This window comes from Lissotriton vulgaris, chromosome 3_1 (genome assembly GCF_964263255.1).
Source record: "Lissotriton vulgaris chromosome 3_1, aLisVul1.2, whole genome shotgun sequence".
NCBI classification, from domain to species: Eukaryota; Metazoa; Chordata; class Amphibia; order Caudata; family Salamandridae; genus Lissotriton; species Lissotriton vulgaris.
The window spans coordinates 743,811,871-743,831,111 of NC_141689.1; positions in this window are offsets into that span (position 1 = coordinate 743,811,871).

Sequence of the window (19,241 nt, forward strand, 5' to 3'; positions counted from 1 at the left end):
AAGGTGGTGTGGGGGTAATAGACGCGATGCAGTACTTTGAGCTGTATGAGTTTTAATCTAGATGGAATTGTTGCCTCACAGGCCGATGCCAGTGCGTCCATCCAGTGTGAGTCCTCTAAGTCTCCTAAGTCTGTTTGCCATTTTCCCCGCAGTGCTACCATGGGGTCAGGTTGATTAATAATTACTTTACAGTAGGTCTGTGACATGGCTTTTTTGTCCATGTAGTCCGTGAGTAGTCTGTCTTCTGGGGGGGAGGATTCTGCTAATTTGTTGCCTAGGGGGATCGCGTTCTGAAGTGCGTGTTTAATTTGGCCATAACGATGGAGTTCAGTGTCTGCCATCCCATACTTTTCTTGTAGACTTGCAAAGGTAAGGATCTCTCCCTTCACCCAAAGATCACCGATTTTGGTGATACCTATGAGGTCCCACTGCCTAAATCCTTTTGTGTTTTCCAGGGTACCCAAACAACGAGTCTCCCATAGTGGGTAGCTAGTGTCAGTACATCTTACCAACCCAGCGCCCTTTTGCAGTGTGCCAAATTTTAACCATGTGTACCGTCGGCCCTGTGAGCTTGTGTCGCCTCTTGTTGGTGTAGAGGGCCTTCATTAAACGGTTCTACGGGTAGCAGATACCTGTCTAGTCTGAATGCTGGTTCATCCTGCGGGACATGAATCCATTGATTTATTACCATTAGTTGCGAGGCCCAATAATACAATTTAACGTTTGGTAAGGCAATTCCCCTGTCATAACAGCTACGCACTAGTTTGTGTTGCGCTATGCGAGCTGGTTTACCCAGAGCAGCGAGGAGACTTCTGCTTCAATTGCTTTAAAGTAGGAGGGGAGAACCTGAAATGGGGTATTTTGGAGCGCATAGAGGAATCTAGGGAGTGCCAACATTTTGAATAGTGCAGCTCATCCCAGCAGTGTCAACGGAAGGGATCTCCAGTGTTTAACATCTGCTTTGAGCCTTGTCAGGGGTCTCATCAGGTTTTCCGCCATAAATATAGGGTCTTGCGGGGTGATATTTAAATCCTCTGGTTGCGATTTGTAGTTCACAGCCCGGAGGAAGTCTGGGTATAGGGCCATGCACAATATAGAGCATGTTGTCCAATTAATAGTGTATCCTGACATTGTCCCGTACTCTGTAAGGATGCTGAGTAGGGCTTCCAGAGACTCTTCCGGGGACATTATATATATATTAATACGTCGTCCGCGTAGAGCGATATCCAGTCTTCCCAATCTGCCTCCCATTTTATCCAGCGGATCGAAGGAGCTTGCCGTATCCATGCCGCAAGTGGTTCTAGTACCAGGGCAAAGAGGAGTGGAGACAGAGGGCAGCCTTGCCTCATCCCCCTCCCCAATGTGAATTCCCTTGATATGCGGCCATTCGCTACCACCTGTGCTAGGGGCGCTGTGTATAGCAATTTAATCCAACCACAGAATTATGGGCCGAACCCCATCTTTCGGAGAACCGCAAATAGAAACGGCCATTCCACATGGTCAAAGGCCATCGTGGCGTCTAATGAGAGGATGGCCGCATCTTCTCGGACCGTGGGCGTCCGGGCCAGTACGCCGTGTAGACGGCGTAAGTAAAGGGAGGTTTTTCGACCAGGCATGAAGCCAGATTGGTCTGGATGAACCAGTAACTTAAGATGGGGCTGTAGTCGGAGTGCCATTGCTTTAGCTAACAATTTTGCCTCTGAGTTTATTAGGGATATCAGACGGTAGGAGGAAGTTGCCGTCGCAGGTTTACCGGGTTTGTGAATTGCTACAATCGTAGCTAACCTCTGGTTTCTGGGTAGCCTTCCTTGCTCTAAGCATTCATTTTACATATTGAGTAAATGTGGCGTGATGGTGTCTGCCACCTTTTTGTACAGTTCTACTGGCAGACCATTAGGTCCCATTGCCTTCCCCGTGTGAAGTGCATTCAGAGCAGTCCGCAATTTGTCGGCCGTGAAATCTGCTTCCACTTCTTGCATGTCATTTAGTGGCAGTGTTGGCATTACTATATTGTGCAGGAATTGCATGTTTTCCTCAAATGTGGCTGTGGCGTGCGGTGTTTATACCTTTTCGTAATATGTTGCCAGCTCCTCGACTATGAGTTGGGGTTCGTCATTACCGTGTTGTCCTCTAATGTCAACTGCGCAATCCATCTATTCGCCTTCTCCCTCTTCTCCAACCATGCTAGCATTTTCCCCGTCTTATCCCCAGGTCGTATATTCAATGCAGGGTATCAGTGTATCTTGTTTTGGTTATTTCCCACGCATAGGGGCTGATTCACAGAACTAACTTAAGACAAAATCCTAAACTTACTACTTTTGGTATTCACAGAAGTTAGGATTTTGTCTTCAGTTTGTCTTAAGACAAACTTAAGACAGACTTAAGACAAACTTAAGACTAAGTCTGTCTTAGTCTGTCTTAAGTTTGTCTTAAGACAAACTTAAGACAAAATCCTAACTTCTGTGAATACCAAAAGTAATAAGTTTAGGATTTTGTCTTAAGTTAGTTCTGTGAATCGGACCCATAAGCTCTAAATTCTTGGGACGCTTATGTCAGGCCTTTGTGCTATGGTATCAGTAGGATTTGCAGCATGCGCCACCTCCGCCCTCTGTGTTGCTTCTTCTAGGGTATCTAGATGTTCCCTGTTTTCACGCTGTGGCTTGTAATGGTCGAGATGGCCTGCCCCTAATTACTGACTTGTACGCCTCCCATAAAATGCATGGCGAATCTACTGATTGTGTGTTTTCCGTGAAATATTGTTTAGTAGATCTGACAAGGGCCTTGCGATCTTCTGATTCTTTAGGTATCCCGGGTCAAGCGGGTAGATTCTCTGCCTTCCGGGAAGCTGAGTAGTGTATATGAGTTGCAAAGGTGAGTGATCAGAAATGCCTCTTGGTAAGTGTACAATCTCACTCACCCGTTCAGGTGTTATCGCTAGAGTCAGGATGTAATCTATGCGGGAGAGACTGTTATGTGCCCCTGAGTGAAAGGTGTATTGGTGTTATGTGGGGTGTTTCAGTCTCCAAATGTCAGTTAGTCCCATTGCGTCTATAAATTCCCTCGGGCCTGATTGGACCTGTTTGCCTCCCTGGGTGGCTTGCGGTCTATAGCAACATCTACTACTGTATTAAGATCCCCACCTACGATCAGTTCTCCCTCAGGAAGGTCAATTAGGAGTTTTCCAAGGTCTTGAAAGGCTGCCTGGTGAAGTGTCGGGGGGATATATAATGAAACCATGCTGTACATTCGTCCCTCCCATTGGCAGGACATTGCGGCAAATCGCTCCTGGTCATCAATCCAAGTCTTTTTAACCACCAACGGGGAATTCTTATGTACCAGTATACCGACCCCTCGGGACCCCGATGTGAAGTACGCGTGAGCAACCATTTTGAATCCCCAACGGTCAAGTGCTTTGCAGGCCGTTCCCATTAAATGTGTCTCTTGGAGTAAAGCCACGGTAGGGCCTTTCCGCTTTAAATATTGCAATACTAGTCCCCTCTTAATCTTGTGTCCTAGCCCATTCACATTCCATGATATTATGGACGGGGGGGCCTGGTGATCGTGACGACTTAGAGCTGGTGTGTTGATTCCTATTTTGAGACATAGCGTGTGTAGTTTGAAAGCATTAAATCCTTTGAATGTACTGCATAGTTTGATCTGAGGTGCATGCCATGTGCGCAAATATACTGTACCGTTACCGCCATGTGTCCGAGTTGTGTGTGTACATTCTGTGCCATCATCAGCAAAGTTTCATGGAGAGATCCGGGTCCCAGGGGTTCGCTCCCAGAGTCCCCGACCAGCCAGCCTCCACACTTTTGAACCAGACAAAGATTAATGTTCAGTTCCATCTGCTGTTGTGGGTGGGGGGGCCAGTGGGTCCCTGGGTTAACTCCAAGGGTCTCCGTCCAGCCGGCATCCACAGTCTAGAACCTGCCAAAGTTTACCATCATCCTCAAACCATACAGGAGCCATCCCAGTTGAGCTCGAGTAGCGTTGAGCAGAGATGCTTCTCCCTTGGGTCGGTCTTCTTCCCTGGTCAGAGCTGCATCCCAGATGGCTACCGGATCGACGAGAGCTCCACAGATCCGAGCTCGGGCCAATGATGCCAGGAAACACGCTTTCCCAACAGTTCAGTCTTTTCCGCTGGTCAAAGCTGCACCCAAGATGGCTGCCGGACCATCAACAATCGAGATCAGGTAAGAATGAAGAAATTAATCCAGTTTATTTTTGAAGTTGGTTACCAAGATAGTTAGCGCTAAATCCAGTTACTTTTATGAAGTCGGTTACCAAGATAGCTAGCGCTGACTGGGATATTTCCCACAGGTGGATCCCAAGTATTTGGAACTCCTTCTTAGAGCTCCTACCAGTCAACAGTTCAGTCGGCCATCTTGATCGGTTTTCGGTTGATCGGTTGATCGGTTGATCAGTGTTATCTGACATGATAGCCACTCTGTTGCCTAACAATTAGTAGGATACATTTATCTTGTGAATGAAATAAGTAGCAGGGTAGACAGGATGCCGAACTGAAAACTAAGATGGTAAGATGAAAGAAACTAGGGCATTTTTTGAGACTTCGAAATTTGTATGAACGTAAGTTTCTATTGCTGATCTGGTAGGAATTGGCTAAAATGAAGATGGTAATTACGTAATTCTTAGATTTGTATTATTTCCATTAACTGTAGCATAACCCTTCCTCTCTGATCCTATCAGCTGGCTTATTTGCTACTGGTGTACCACATCCTAAAACAAAGGAAGTGAGAAGGGTAGGCTGCCACTTGGCTGGCAAAAAGATCTATTTATCTATGTCCTAATGTACGTACAACAGTTCTTTAGAGAATGTTAGCAAATGCTGCGAGGGATGCAGAGAAGTATGGGAAGTTAAAAGCACAAACTGAAATTTGATTTTCTAATGAGCTGTTGATTCTCACAATAATACAGACTCCGCAATATATATTTTTTTTGTTGGGGGGGATTGAGCGACTTTTATTATAGTGATATTTTTTCATTTCAACAGAAACATTCATACCCATGTCTTACTCATTGCCCAGTCTACTTGTCCCCCTCTATATTCTTGGACTATCTTCTGGAGTAGATGTCGTTTGCAGGGGTTCACAGATATTTCCTCGGAATTCATTCCACTTTACTTTCCCCATACTCTAGAACATTTTTTAGGACACCCTCTGTGTGCGTACACTGCTCTTTCTGCCAGCATGGCGACGTCCATGTCATTTTCCCATTGCTGCCGTGTGGGTAACACCCCGGATCCCCAGTTCCTTGCAATGTTGAGCTTGGCGATCGTCATTCCGAGTGTAGCTCAGTTCTGCAAGGCCAGGTTAAAGTCAGTAGGTTGCCAAATATTTAATAGACAGCATCTGGGGTCTCGTTGGACCTCTGCCTCCCCCACCTCCGAAATCTCATTCATTACCCTGTCCCAGTAGGCCTGAATGTTTGGACAGTCTCCTATTATATGATAAAATGTTCCAATTTGTCCGCAGCCTCTGAGGCAGAGCGAATCGAGTGTGTGCCCGAGTTTGTGCAAGGTGGTGCGGGGGTAATAGACGCGATGCAGTACTTTGAGCTGTATGAGTTTTAATCTAGATGGAATTGTTGCCTCACAGGCCGATGCCAGTGCGTCCATCCAGTGTGAGTCCTCTAAGTCTCCTAAGTCTGTTTGCCATTTTCCCCGCAGTGCTACCATGGGGTCAGGTTGATTAATAATTACTTTACAGTAGGTCTGTGACATGGCTTTTTTGTCCATGTAGTCCGTGAGTAGTCTGTCTTCTGGGGGGGAGGATTCTGCTAATTTGTTGCCTAGGGGGATCGCGTTCTGAAGTGCGGGTTTAATTTGGCCATAACGATGGAGTTCAGTGTCTGCCATCCCATACTTTTCTTGTAGACTTGCAAAGGTAAGGATCTCTCCCTTCACCCAAAGATCACCGATTTTGGTGATACCTATGAGGTCCCACTGCCTAAATCCTTTTGTGTTTTCCAGGGTACCCAAACAACGAGTCTCCCATAGTGGGTAGCTAGTGTCAGTACATCTTACCAACCCAGCGCCCTTTTGCAGTGTGCCAAATTTTAACCATGTGTACCGTCGGCCCTGTGAGCTTGTGTCGCCTCTTGTTGGTGTAGAGGGCCTTCATTAAACGGTCTACGGGTAGCAGATACCTGTCTAGTCTGAATGCTGGTTCATCCTGCGGGACATGAATCCATTGATTTATTACCATTAGTTGCGAGGCCCAATAATACAATTTAACGTTTGGTAAGGCAATTCCCCTGTCATAACAGCTACGCACTAGTTTGTGTTGCGCTATGCGAGCTGGTTTACCCAGAGCAGCGAGGAGACTTCTGCTTCAATTGCTTTAAAGTAGGAGGGGAGAACCTGAAATGGGGTATTTTGGAGCGCATAGAGGAATCTAGGGAGTGCCAACATTTTGAATAGTGCAGCTCATCCCAGCAGTGTCAACGGAAGGGATCTCCAGTGTTTAACATCTGCTTTGAGCCTTGTCAGGGGTCTCATCAGGTTTTCCGCCATAAATATAGGGTCTTGCGGGGTGATATTTAAATCCTCTGGTTGCGATTTGTAGTTCGCAGCCCGGAGGAAGTCTGGGTATAGGGCCATGCACAATATAGAGCATGTTGTCCAATTAATAGTGTATCCTGACATTGTCCCGTACTCTGTAAGGATGCTGAGTAGGGCTTCCAGAGACTCTTCCGGGGACATTATATATATATTAATACGTCGTCCGCGTAGAGCGATATCCAGTCTTCCCAATCTGCCTCCCATTTTATCCAGCGGATCGAAGGAGCTTGCCGTATCCATGCCGCAAGTGGTTCTAGTACCAGGGCAAAGAGGAGTGGAGACAGAGGGCAGCCTTGCCTCATCCCCCTCCCCAATGTGAATTCCCTTGATATGCGGCCATTCGCTACCACCTGTGCTAGGGGCGCTGTGTATAGCAATTTAATCCAACCACAGAATTATGGGCCGAACCCCATCTTTCGGAGAACCGCAAATAGAAACGGCCATTCCACATGGTCAAAGGCCATCGTGGCGTCTAATGAGAGGATGGCCGCATCTTCTCGGACCATGGGCGTCCGGGCCAGTACGCCGTGCAGACGGCGTAAGTAAAGGGAGGTTTTTCGACCAGGCATGAAGCCAGATTGGTCTGGATGAACCAGTAACTTAAGATGGGGCTGTAGTCGGAGTGCCATTGCTTTAGCTAACAATTTTGCCTCTGAGTTTATTAGGGATATCAGACGGTAGGAGGAAGTTGCCGTCGCAGGTTTACCGGGTTTGTGAATTGCTACAATCGTAGCTAACCTCTGGTTTCTGGGTAGCCTTCCTTGCTCTAAGCATTCATTTTACATATTGAGTAAATGTGGCGTGATGGTGTCTGCCACCTTTTTGTACAGTTCTACTGGCAGACCATTAGGTCCCATTGCCTTCCCCGTGTGAAGTGCATTCAGAGCAGTCCGCAATTTGTCGGCCGTGAAATCTGCTTCCACTTCTTGCATGTCATTTAGTGGCAGTGTTGGCATTACTATATTGTGCAGGAATTGCATGTTTTCCTCAAATGTGGCTGTGGCGTGCGGTGTTTATACCTTTTCGTAATATGTTGCCAGCTCCTCGACTATGAGTTGGGGTTCGTCATTACCGTGTTGTCCTCTAATGTCAACTGCGCAATCCATCTATTCGCCTTCTCCCTCTTCTCCAACCATGCTAGCATTTTCCCCGTCTTATCCCCAGGTCGTATATTCAATGCAGGGTATCAGTGTATCTTGTTTTGGCTATTTCCCACGCATAGGGGCTGATTCACAGAACTAACTTAAGACAAAATCCTAAACTTACTACTTTTGGTATTCACAGAAGTTAGGATTTTGTCTTCAGTTTGTCTTAAGACAAACTTAAGACAGACTTAAGACAAACTTAAGACTAAGTCTGTCTTAGTCTGTCTTAAGTTTGTCTTAAGACAAACTTAAGACAAAATCCTAACTTCTGTGAATACCAAAAGTAATAAGTTTAGGATTTTGTCTTAAGTTAGTTCTGTGAATCGGACCCATAAGCTCTAAATTCTTGGGACGCTTATGTCAGGCCTTTGTGCTATGGTATCAGTAGGATTTGCAGCATGCGCCACCTCCGCCCTCTGTGTTGCTTCTTCTAGGGTATCTAGATGTTCCCTGTTTTCACGCTGTGGCTTGTAATGGTCGAGATGGCCTGCCCCTAATTACTGACTTGTACGCCTCCCATAAAATGCATGGCGAATCTACTGATTGTGTGTTTTCCGTGAAATATTGTTTAGTAGATCTGACAAGGGCCTTGCGATCTTCTGATTCTTTAGGTATCCCGGGTCAAGCGGGTAGATTCTCTGCCTTCCGGGAAGCTGAGTAGTGTATATGAGTTGCAAAGGTGAGTGATCAGAAATGCCTCTTGGTAAGTGTACAATCTCACTCACCCGTTCAGGTGTTATCGCTAGAGTCAGGATGTAATCTATGCGGGAGAGACTGTTATGTGCCCCTGAGTGAAAGGTGTATTGGTGTTATGTGGGGTGTTTCAGTCTCCAAATGTCAGTTAGTCCCATTGCGTCTATAAATTCCCTCGGGCCTGATTGGACCTGTTTGCCTCCCTGGGTGGCTTGCGGTCTATAGCAACATCTACTACTGTATTAAGATCCCCACCTACGATCAGTTCTCCCTCAGGAAGGTCAATTAGGAGTTTTCCAAGGTCTTGAAAGGCTGCCTGGTGAAGTGTCGGGGGGATATATAATGAAACCATGCTGTACATTCGTCCCTCCCATTGGCAGGACATTGCGGCAAATCGCTCCTGGTCATCAATCCAAGTCTTTTTAACCACCAACGGGGAATTCTTATGTACCAGTATACCGACCCCTCGGGACCCCGATGTGAAGTACGCGTGAGCAACCATTTTGAATCCCCAACGGTCAAGTGCTTTGCAGGCCGTTCCCATTAAATGTGTCTCTTGGAGTAAAGCCACGGTAGGGCCTTTCCGCTTTAAATATTGCAATACTAGTCCCCTCTTAATCTTGTGTCCTAGCCCATTCACATTCCATGATATTATGGACGGGGGGGCCTGGTGATCGTGACGACTTAGAGCTGGTGTGTTGATTCCTATTTTGAGACATAGCGTGTGTAGTTTGAAAGCATTAAATCCTTTGAATGTACTGCATAGTTTGATCTGAGGTGCATGCCATGTGCGCAAATATACTGTACCGTTACCGCCATGTGTCCGAGTTGTGTGTGTACATTCTGTGCCATCATCAGCAAAGTTTCATGGAGAGATCCGGGTCCCAGGGGTTCGCTCCCAGAGTCCCCGACCAGCCAGCCTCCACACTTTTGAACCAGACAAAGATTAATGTTCAGTTCCATCTGCTGTTGTGGGTGGGGGGGCCAGTGGGTCCCTGGGTTAACTCCAAGGGTCTCCGTCCAGCCGGCATCCACAGTCTAGAACCTGCCAAAGTTTACCATCATCCTCAAACCATACAGGAGCCATCCCAGTTGAGCTCGAGTAGCGTTGAGCAGAGATGCTTCTCCCTTGGGTCGGTCTTCTTCCCTGGTCAGAGCTGCATCCCAGATGGCTACCGGATCGACGAGAGCTCCACAGATCCGAGCTCGGGCCAATGATGCCAGGAAACACGCTTTCCCAACAGTTCAGTCTTTTCCGCTGGTCAAAGCTGCACCCAAGATGGCTGCCGGACCATCAACAATCGAGATCAGGTAAGAATGAAGAAATTAATCCAGTTTATTTTTGAAGTTGGTTACCAAGATAGTTAGCGCTAAATCCAGTTACTTTTATGAAGTCGGTTACCAAGATAGCTAGCGCTGACTGGGATATTTCCCACAGGTGGATCCCAAGTATTTGGACCTCCTTCTTAGAGCTCCTACCAGTCAACAGTTCAGTCGGCCATCTTGATCGGTTTTCGGTTGATCGGTTGATCGGTTGATCAGTGTTATCTGACATGATAGCCACTCTGTTGCCTAACAATTAGTAGGATACATTTATCTTGTGAATGAAATAAGTAGCAGGGTAGACAGGATGCCGAACTGAAAACTAAGATGGTAAGATGAAAGAAACTAGGGCATTTTTTGAGACTTCGAAATTTGTATGAACGTAAGTTTCTATTGCTGATCTGGTAGGAATTGGCTAAAATGAAGATGGTAATTACGTAATTCTTAGATTTGTATTATTTCCATTAACTGTAGCATAACCCTTCCTCTCTGATCCTATCAGCTGGCTTATTTGCTACTGGTGTACCACATCCTAAAACAAAGGAAGTGAGAAGGGTAGGCTGCCACTTGGCTGGCAAAAAGATCTATTTATCTATGTCCTAATGTACGTACAACAGTTCTTTAGAGAATGTTAGCAAATGCTGCGAGGGATGCAGAGAAGTATGGGAAGTTAAAAGCACAAACTGAAATTTGATTTTCTAATGAGCTGTTGATTCTCACAATAATACAGACTCCGCAATATATATTTTTTTTGTTGGGGGGGATTGAGCGACTTTTATTATAGTGATATTTTTTCATTTCAACAGAAACATTCATACCCATGTCTTACTCATTGCCCAGTCTACTTGTCCCCCTCTATATTCTTGGACTATCTTCTGGAGTAGATGTCGTTTGCAGGGGTTCACAGATATTTCCTCGGAATTCATTCCACTTTACTTTCCCCATACTCTAGAACATTTTTTAGGACACCCTCTGTGTGCGTACACTGCTCTTTCTGCCAGCATGGCGACGTCCATGTCATTTTCCCATTGCTGCCGTGTGGGTAACACCCCGGATCCCCAGTTCCTTGCAATGTTGAGCTTGGCGATCGTCATTCCGAGTGTAGCTCAGTTCTGCAAGGCCAGGTTAAAGTCAGTAGGTTGCCAAATATTTAATAGACAGCATCTGGGGTCTCGTTGGACCTCTGCCTCCCCCACCTCCGAAATCTCATTCATTACCCTGTCCCAGTAGGCCTGAATGTTTGGACAGTCTCCTATTATATGATAAAATGTTCCAATTTGTCCGCAGCCTCTGAGGCAGAGCGAATCGAGTGTGTGCCCGAGTTTGTGCAAGGTGGTGCGGGGGTAATAGACGCGATGCAGTACTTTGAGCTGTATGAGTTTTAATCTAGATGGAATTGTTGCCTCACAGGCCGATGCCAGTGCGTCCATCCAGTGTGAGTCCTCTAAGTCTCCTAAGTCTGTTTGCCATTTTCCCCGCAGTGCTACCATGGGGTCAGGTTGATTAATAATTACTTTACAGTAGGTCTGTGACATGGCTTTTTTGTCCATGTAGTCCGTGAGTAGTCTGTCTTCTGGGGGGGAGGATTCTGCTAATTTGTTGCCTAGGGGGATCGCGTTCTGAAGTGCGGGTTTAATTTGGCCATAACGATGGAGTTCAGTGTCTGCCATCCCATACTTTTCTTGTAGACTTGCAAAGGTAAGGATCTCTCCCTTCACCCAAAGATCACCGATTTTGGTGATACCTATGAGGTCCCACTGCCTAAATCCTTTTGTGTTTTCCAGGGTACCCAAACAACGAGTCTCCCATAGTGGGTAGCTAGTGTCAGTACATCTTACCAACCCAGCGCCCTTTTGCAGTGTGCCAAATTTTAACCATGTGTACCGTCGGCCCTGTGAGCTTGTGTCGCCTCTTGTTGGTGTAGAGGGCCTTCATTAAACGGTCTACGGGTAGCAGATACCTGTCTAGTCTGAATGCTGGTTCATCCTGCGGGACATGAATCCATTGATTTATTACCATTAGTTGCGAGGCCCAATAATACAATTTAACGTTTGGTAAGGCAATTCCCCTGTCATAACAGCTACGCACTAGTTTGTGTTGCGCTATGCGAGCTGGTTTACCCAGAGCAGCGAGGAGACTTCTGCTTCAATTGCTTTAAAGTAGGAGGGGAGAACCTGAAATGGGGTATTTTGGAGCGCATAGAGGAATCTAGGGAGTGCCAACATTTTGAATAGTGCAGCTCATCCCAGCAGTGTCAACGGAAGGGATCTCCAGTGTTTAACATCTGCTTTGAGCCTTGTCAGGGGTCTCATCAGGTTTTCCGCCATAAATATAGGGTCTTGCGGGGTGATATTTAAATCCTCTGGTTGCGATTTGTAGTTCGCAGCCCGGAGGAAGTCTGGGTATAGGGCCATGCACAATATAGAGCATGTTGTCCAATTAATAGTGTATCCTGACATTGTCCCGTACTCTGTAAGGATGCTGAGTAGGGCTTCCAGAGACTCTTCCGGGGACATTATATATATATTAATACGTCGTCCGCGTAGAGCGATATCCAGTCTTCCCAATCTGCCTCCCATTTTATCCAGCGGATCGAAGGAGCTTGCCGTATCCATGCCGCAAGTGGTTCTAGTACCAGGGCAAAGAGGAGTGGAGACAGAGGGCAGCCTTGCCTCATCCCCCTCCCCAATGTGAATTCCCTTGATATGCGGCCATTCGCTACCACCTGTGCTAGGGGCGCTGTGTATAGCAATTTAATCCAACCACAGAATTATGGGCCGAACCCCATCTTTCGGAGAACCGCAAATAGAAACGGCCATTCCACATGGTCAAAGGCCATCGTGGCGTCTAATGAGAGGATGGCCGCATCTTCTCGGACCATGGGCGTCCGGGCCAGTACGCCGTGCAGACGGCGTAAGTAAAGGGAGGTTTTTCGACCAGGCATGAAGCCAGATTGGTCTGGATGAACCAGTAACTTAAGATGGGGCTGTAGTCGGAGTGCCATTGCTTTAGCTAACAATTTTGCCTCTGAGTTTATTAGGGATATCAGACGGTAGGAGGAAGTTGCCGTCGCAGGTTTACCGGGTTTGTGAATTGCTACAATCGTAGCTAACCTCTGGTTTCTGGGTAGCCTTCCTTGCTCTAAGCATTCATTTTACATATTGAGTAAATGTGGCGTGATGGTGTCTGCCACCTTTTTGTACAGTTCTACTGGCAGACCATTAGGTCCCATTGCCTTCCCCGTGTGAAGTGCATTCAGAGCAGTCCGCAATTTGTCGGCCGTGAAATCTGCTTCCACTTCTTGCATGTCATTTAGTGGCAGTGTTGGCATTACTATATTGTGCAGGAATTGCATGTTTTCCTCAAATGTGGCTGTGGCGTGCGGTGTTTATACCTTTTCGTAATATGTTGCCAGCTCCTCGACTATGAGTTGGGGTTCGTCATTACCGTGTTGTCCTCTAATGTCAACTGCGCAATCCATCTATTCGCCTTCTCCCTCTTCTCCAACCATGCTAGCATTTTCCCCGTCTTATCCCCAGGTCGTATATTCAATGCAGGGTATCAGTGTATCTTGTTTTGGCTATTTCCCACGCATAGGGGCTGATTCACTGAACTAACTTAAGACAAAATCCTAAACTTACTACTTTTGGTATTCACAGAAGTTAGGATTTTGTCTTCAGTTTGTCTTAAGACAAACTTAAGACAGACTTAAGACAAACTTAAGACTAAGTCTGTCTTAGTCTGTCTTAAGTTTGTCTTAAGACAAACTTAAGACAAAATCCTAACTTCTGTGAATACCAAAAGTAATAAGTTTAGGATTTTGTCTTAAGTTAGTTCTGTGAATCGGACCCATAAGCTCTAAATACTTGGGACGCTTATGTCAGGCCTTTGTGCTATGGTATCAGTAGGATTTGCAGCATGCGCCACCTCCGCCCTCTGTGTTGCTTCTTCTAGGGTATCTAGATGTTCCCTGTTTTCACGCTGTGGCTTGTAATGGTCGAGATGGCCTGCCCCTAATTACTGACTTGTACGCCTCCCATAAAATGCATGGCGAATCTACTGATTGTGTGTTTTCCGTGAAATATTGTTTAGTAGATCTGACAAGGGCCTTGCGATCTTCTGATTCTTTAGGTATCCCGGGTCAAGCGGGTAGATTCTCTGCCTTCCGGGGAGCTGAGTAGTGTATATGAGTTGCAAAGGTGAGTGATCAGAAATGCCTCTTGGTAAGTGTACAATCTCACTCACCCGTTCAGGTGTTATCGCTAGAGTCAGGATGTAATCTATGCGGGAGAGACTGTTATGTGCCCCTGAGTGAAAGGTGTATTGGTGTTATGTGGGGTGTTTCAGTCTCCAAATGTCAGTTAGTCCCATTGCGTCTATAAATTCCCTCGGGCCTGATTGGACCTGTTTGCCTCCCTGGGTGGCTTGCGGTCTATAGCAACATCTACTACTGTATTAAGATCCCCACCTACGATCAGTTCTCCCTCAGGAAGGTCAATTAGGAGTTTTCCAAGGTCTTGAAAGGCTGCCTGGTGAAGTGTCGGGGGGATATATAATGAAACCATGCTGTACATTCGTCCCTCCCATTGGCAGGACATTGCGGCAAATCGCTCCTGGTCATCAATCCAAGTCTTTTTAACCACCAACGGGGAATTCTTATGTACCAGTATACCGACCCCTCGGGACCCCGATGTGAAGTACGCGTGAGCAACCATTTTGAATCCCCAACGGTCAAGTGCTTTGCAGGCCGTTCCCATTAAATGTGTCTCTTGGAGTAAAGCCACGGTAGGGCCTTTCCGCTTTAAATATTGCAATACTAGTCCCCTCTTAATCTTGTGTCCTAGCCCATTCACATTCCATGATATTATGGACGGGGGGGCCTGGTGATCGTGACGACTTAGAGCTGGTGTGTTGATTCCTATTTTGAGACATAACGTGTGTAGTTTGAAAGCATTAAATCCTTTGAATGTACTGCATAGTTTGATCTGAGGTGCATGCCATGTGCGCAAATATACTGTACCGTTACCGCCATGTGTCCGAGTTGTGTGTGTACATTCTGTGCCATCATCAGCAAAGTTTCATGGAGAGATTGTAGAACAATAAACTGGTAACATAAGCAAATAACTGTCCCCGAACTCAAGATCCATACCCCCCACCCTGCAGATCTGGAACCATCCACTACCCCAACTGAGCAGAGCGCTTACAAATCCCAACAAACAGCTTCGCTCTTGAGGGTGAGTCTTCCGTGACCATTCTAAAGCCCCCCATTTTATGCTGGTCAAACAGTGCTGCTTATAATTCGTTAAATCCTACCTGCGGGAGCTTCCGTCCCTACTCCCGACACCTCCCATTGAGTGTACGTCTCAGTGTCTGCAATCGTGGTTGCAACCCGCCCCCCTTTTATTGCGCCCAACAATGGGCCGTGCCAACGATATAATTTCAGTGTTCCAGAGTCATATATAAGTCTTGAAGGTTTCGTGTTACGAAGTCCGTAGACTTCCATTGCTCAAAGTTCGCCGCTATATGTCATCCCTTCGTATCTCGTTGGTCTCGTCAATGGTTACTCCGCGCCGTGTCTCTGTTCTTGGGTCCTCTGGTCGGTCGCCAGCCCTCGAGCCAGCCTCTTGCTTCCCCTGGTGACTAGAAGAACCATGCCTTCCCTTCTGATTCTAAACGTAATCTTGCTGGATAGATCATTGAGTATTTTAATTCTTTGACACGTAATTCCTTTTTCACTTCTGTAAAACTTCACCTTTGCTGTGCGACTGCCGCATTGTAGTCAGGATAGAAGGTGACTTCAGCGTTGTCAATTTTTATCAGTGGAGCAATACGTGCTGCCTGTAAAATGCCGTCTCGGTCTCAAAAGTTGAAGATGCGCGCCAAAATTGGACGCGGCGGCGCTCCTGGACGCATCTTGCCTCTTGGCACTCTATGAGCCCGCTCCACCGAAAAATAGTTAGACAAGTCCCTCGGTTGAAGTTGGTTCTGGATGAGATCCTCTACAAAAAGATCTAAAGCTGGGCCCCAAGTCGTCTCCGGCACACCCACTAGGCGTACGTTATTGCGCCTGGACCGACCTTCTTGCTCATCAAGCTTAGCCTTTAGCAGGATATTATCTTCTTTCAGCTTCTGTACTTTTTCCCTTAATTTCGCCGTATCCGCCTTTAACCCCTTTGTCGTTTTCTCAACGTCAATCAAGCGGTCCAACATTTTTGCTTAGTCGGCCCTTTTAAGGGAAATGTCTATGAATATTGTGCCCATTGAGGACTGCATTGTTTTCAGGGCTGCCATTACATCTTGCAGGGTGACCCCATCCGCATCCACAGGTTGGGCGGTCGGTCGGGCTATCGCTTGGGACATATCGCCTTCAGGGTTGTCCGGAGGGTCTTTAGTATATGCGAATTTGTCCAATCTGGGGGTCTGCTGCACTCTCGGCCCTCTCCCACTCATTATTCTGTACTGCGGGTGATCCCTGGTATTTGCTGCGCAGTGTTTTTAGTAGCAATTCACCTTCAAGAGGGTCCTCGTGTCACCCCCGTGGCACCCTGAGGATCTATATCCTGTGTGCGCTATGTTGTTAGTCTGAGCCGCCCAGCCGGGCCCACGCCACTGTGCCCCTTCCCTGTTAGTCCTCGATAGTGTGGGTTGGTGACCGTCGTCTTTTCAGGCTGAACTATTTTATTTTTCCCCGCCAGTAGAACCCACTGTCCAGGTCTTCGCGTGGTCTATTTGGGACCCGCAGCGCCGCAGCCGGATCCACTGGTTCCCTCCGGGCGTCCGGGCCTCTCTCAGTCCCCAGGGGCTGGTGCTCTTCTCCCCGCCTCGGTACCCAATCCCAAGACGGGTATGGCTGGTCTAGGAGTTGCACCACCCGTGCGCCTCTCTCTTCTGGAGTGCCGGGGCCCACATGTGGCACCCCGCTAGCCGGTAGTGTCTGAGGCCGTAGTTCAGCTTCATAGTTCCTGCCGTGCAGTTGCCCGTGGCATTCTTCCCACCGCAGTCCTAATTAGTATTTGTCCCACCAGTTGTGTGCAGGAGCCACCACCGTGCGGCAGCATTATGGTTAGGGTCCGGTATAGCGGACCGTCGCTGATCAGGCTTTATCCCCTGCAGTCAGCGATCTTACTGCCTTATGCGCGCCGTACTCCCGGGTCCACTGCCAACTTGAGGCCCCGGCTCCGGTGCCTGCTCTAGACCGCAATATTCTCGACGGCCTAACTCGGCGTTTTCAGGGAGTTCAACGATCCGGATTGGCTCTTCATGTGTCGGAGTCTTTCTTACAGGAGATTCTGATGTGCAGCACTGCCTTTAGTCAGGATAAGTGTCCGGATATCGATGGGAAGGCCATGGAGCTCCGTTAATCTACCGCCATCTTTGCAGATCGCTAGCCGCGCCCCCAGACTCCACAGTATTGATCTGTTTACCCTTTATAACAATCAAGATTTTTTTTGTATTGCTTATAGTAAATGTGCTAACAGTGGACTTTTCCATTTGCAGATTATACTGAATGACCAGCAGTGGCAGTGTTTCATGACAGAGTTTCACTGAATTGCCGAGACTGAAGAAAAAAAAATGAAGTTTTCCGGCATACGGCATCATTTTACCAATTAATACAGTAAGTAAAATTCACAATCATTCCTTTAGGCATTAAAAAGACGTTCACAGCATCAGAATGTCCTCACTACCTTATAGTGGAAGCCTGTGCCTGAATATAGTTCTGTCAAGGTGGAAGTAGTATGGATCACATTGTGTTGGCAATGATAGTTAATAAAATACTGACTGCCTCCAACTCTACTAAAGCCTGCTTTAGATCCTGGTGCGAGCAATGTTCAATTCGAGGAAATTGCTGCCTTTAAGGCTGAAATGCACCATCTCACTTTAGAATGATAGTGTTACATTCTCACGGAAGGAAGCTCAATTAACCTCTTCTCCTGCACTCTGTATGTTGGACTCTGATTCTCAAGATGGATTGTTGTTAATGATAATCTCTGTTTTTGTATCTCTATCCCACTTTCGAAAAGGCCCCAGTGCTTTGAGTGGGTCAGAGTCCTTTACCATTCCCCTCCTACTTGCCCTGCAGTCATGAATACTACAAATTACATTTCTTAATCATGGAGGTATCTTAATGTAACTGAAAGGATGGCTATATGAAATAATATATCTACAGTGTAGCCTACCTTTCAGATCAATCATAATGTTTGTATTCCACCATTTTCCCATTTATTTTCCTTCCTGTATTACTGCATGTTTTTATCCCTTATTAATTCTCCAATTACACTTATAACTTAAAATATAACTTAAGTCAATATGATTAGGCAAAGGTATCTCATTGACACTTCATGAGAAGAATGTAATTTGTGTATTGGAGTGAATAATTGTGTTTGAACTCAATGTATTATTATATATACAGAATATAAAAATGTTTTTTGTTGCCATTGATACTGTTGATATGGTAAAGCTACCTTTTTAAATGTTTATTTAGTTGAGTGGTAACAGTGGATATGCTAATTCCAAAGAAAACTTCAACAGTTTGTTCCACCATATTATGTGTATCATGTAACACGGTCAAAGAAGTAGGGCATAGAACTGAAACCTTGCTTCAACAAGGTACAAATGTTGCTATGCAATTCAGATCTACTACTGTGGCAGCAATATGCAATGCTTAGATTACTTACTTGTAACCATATTGGAGAGTACTATTCTTCTTCATTCCATTCCTAAAACGTGAGTTGTCCCTTAAAGCCCCAAATTTCACCTGCTGCATTTTTCAAATGTTCTTCACCCACAGAAGGCATAATAGCGTGCATCCCCAACAGGAATCCTATAAAATGACAAGCAACAAATGAGGTAAATCAATGCTCACCACACTAATGGAGGGAGGGTGGCAAATTAGGCTGGGAAAAGAAAAAGAGGAACAACTTTGTTCGCCCTCAAACTTCATCTCCATTTCCAACATCTGAGGACAGAACAAGCACCAAGAGGGCATCGATTAAAAATGAACTCTCAAAATGATGTGTATGTTACACTTTATTGACAACTAAATCGAATGTTCACCTGAAAAAATGTAGTCTTTGGCAGATCTCAAAATAGCAGAACCAAAAGAGGCTGTGGAATTCAGAACCTTGAGTCTCCAGTACTTAATGAAGATAAGTGGAGAAGCCGAAAAAGCAGCCCTGCATACATCAATAAACAGAACACACTGGGCAACTGTCCAAGATTTAGTTCCTGCTCTTGTGGAATGACCTGCTACAGTCAAAGTAATTGAGATTGTAGAAAGATCATAATTGATAGACGTACCCTGTTATGAAGCATCATACCAGAAGACTTGAGGCCCTGACAGCAAGCACGAAACATCACAAACAGAGAGTCAAATTTACTAAAATGCTTACAATAAATGTGAACACCTCGGTTGACATTCAAGAAATGCAGAGATCATTATTCATCTAAAGAGAGTGAAGGAGATATATAAGGCAAAGTTATCTATTGATTGGGGTGGA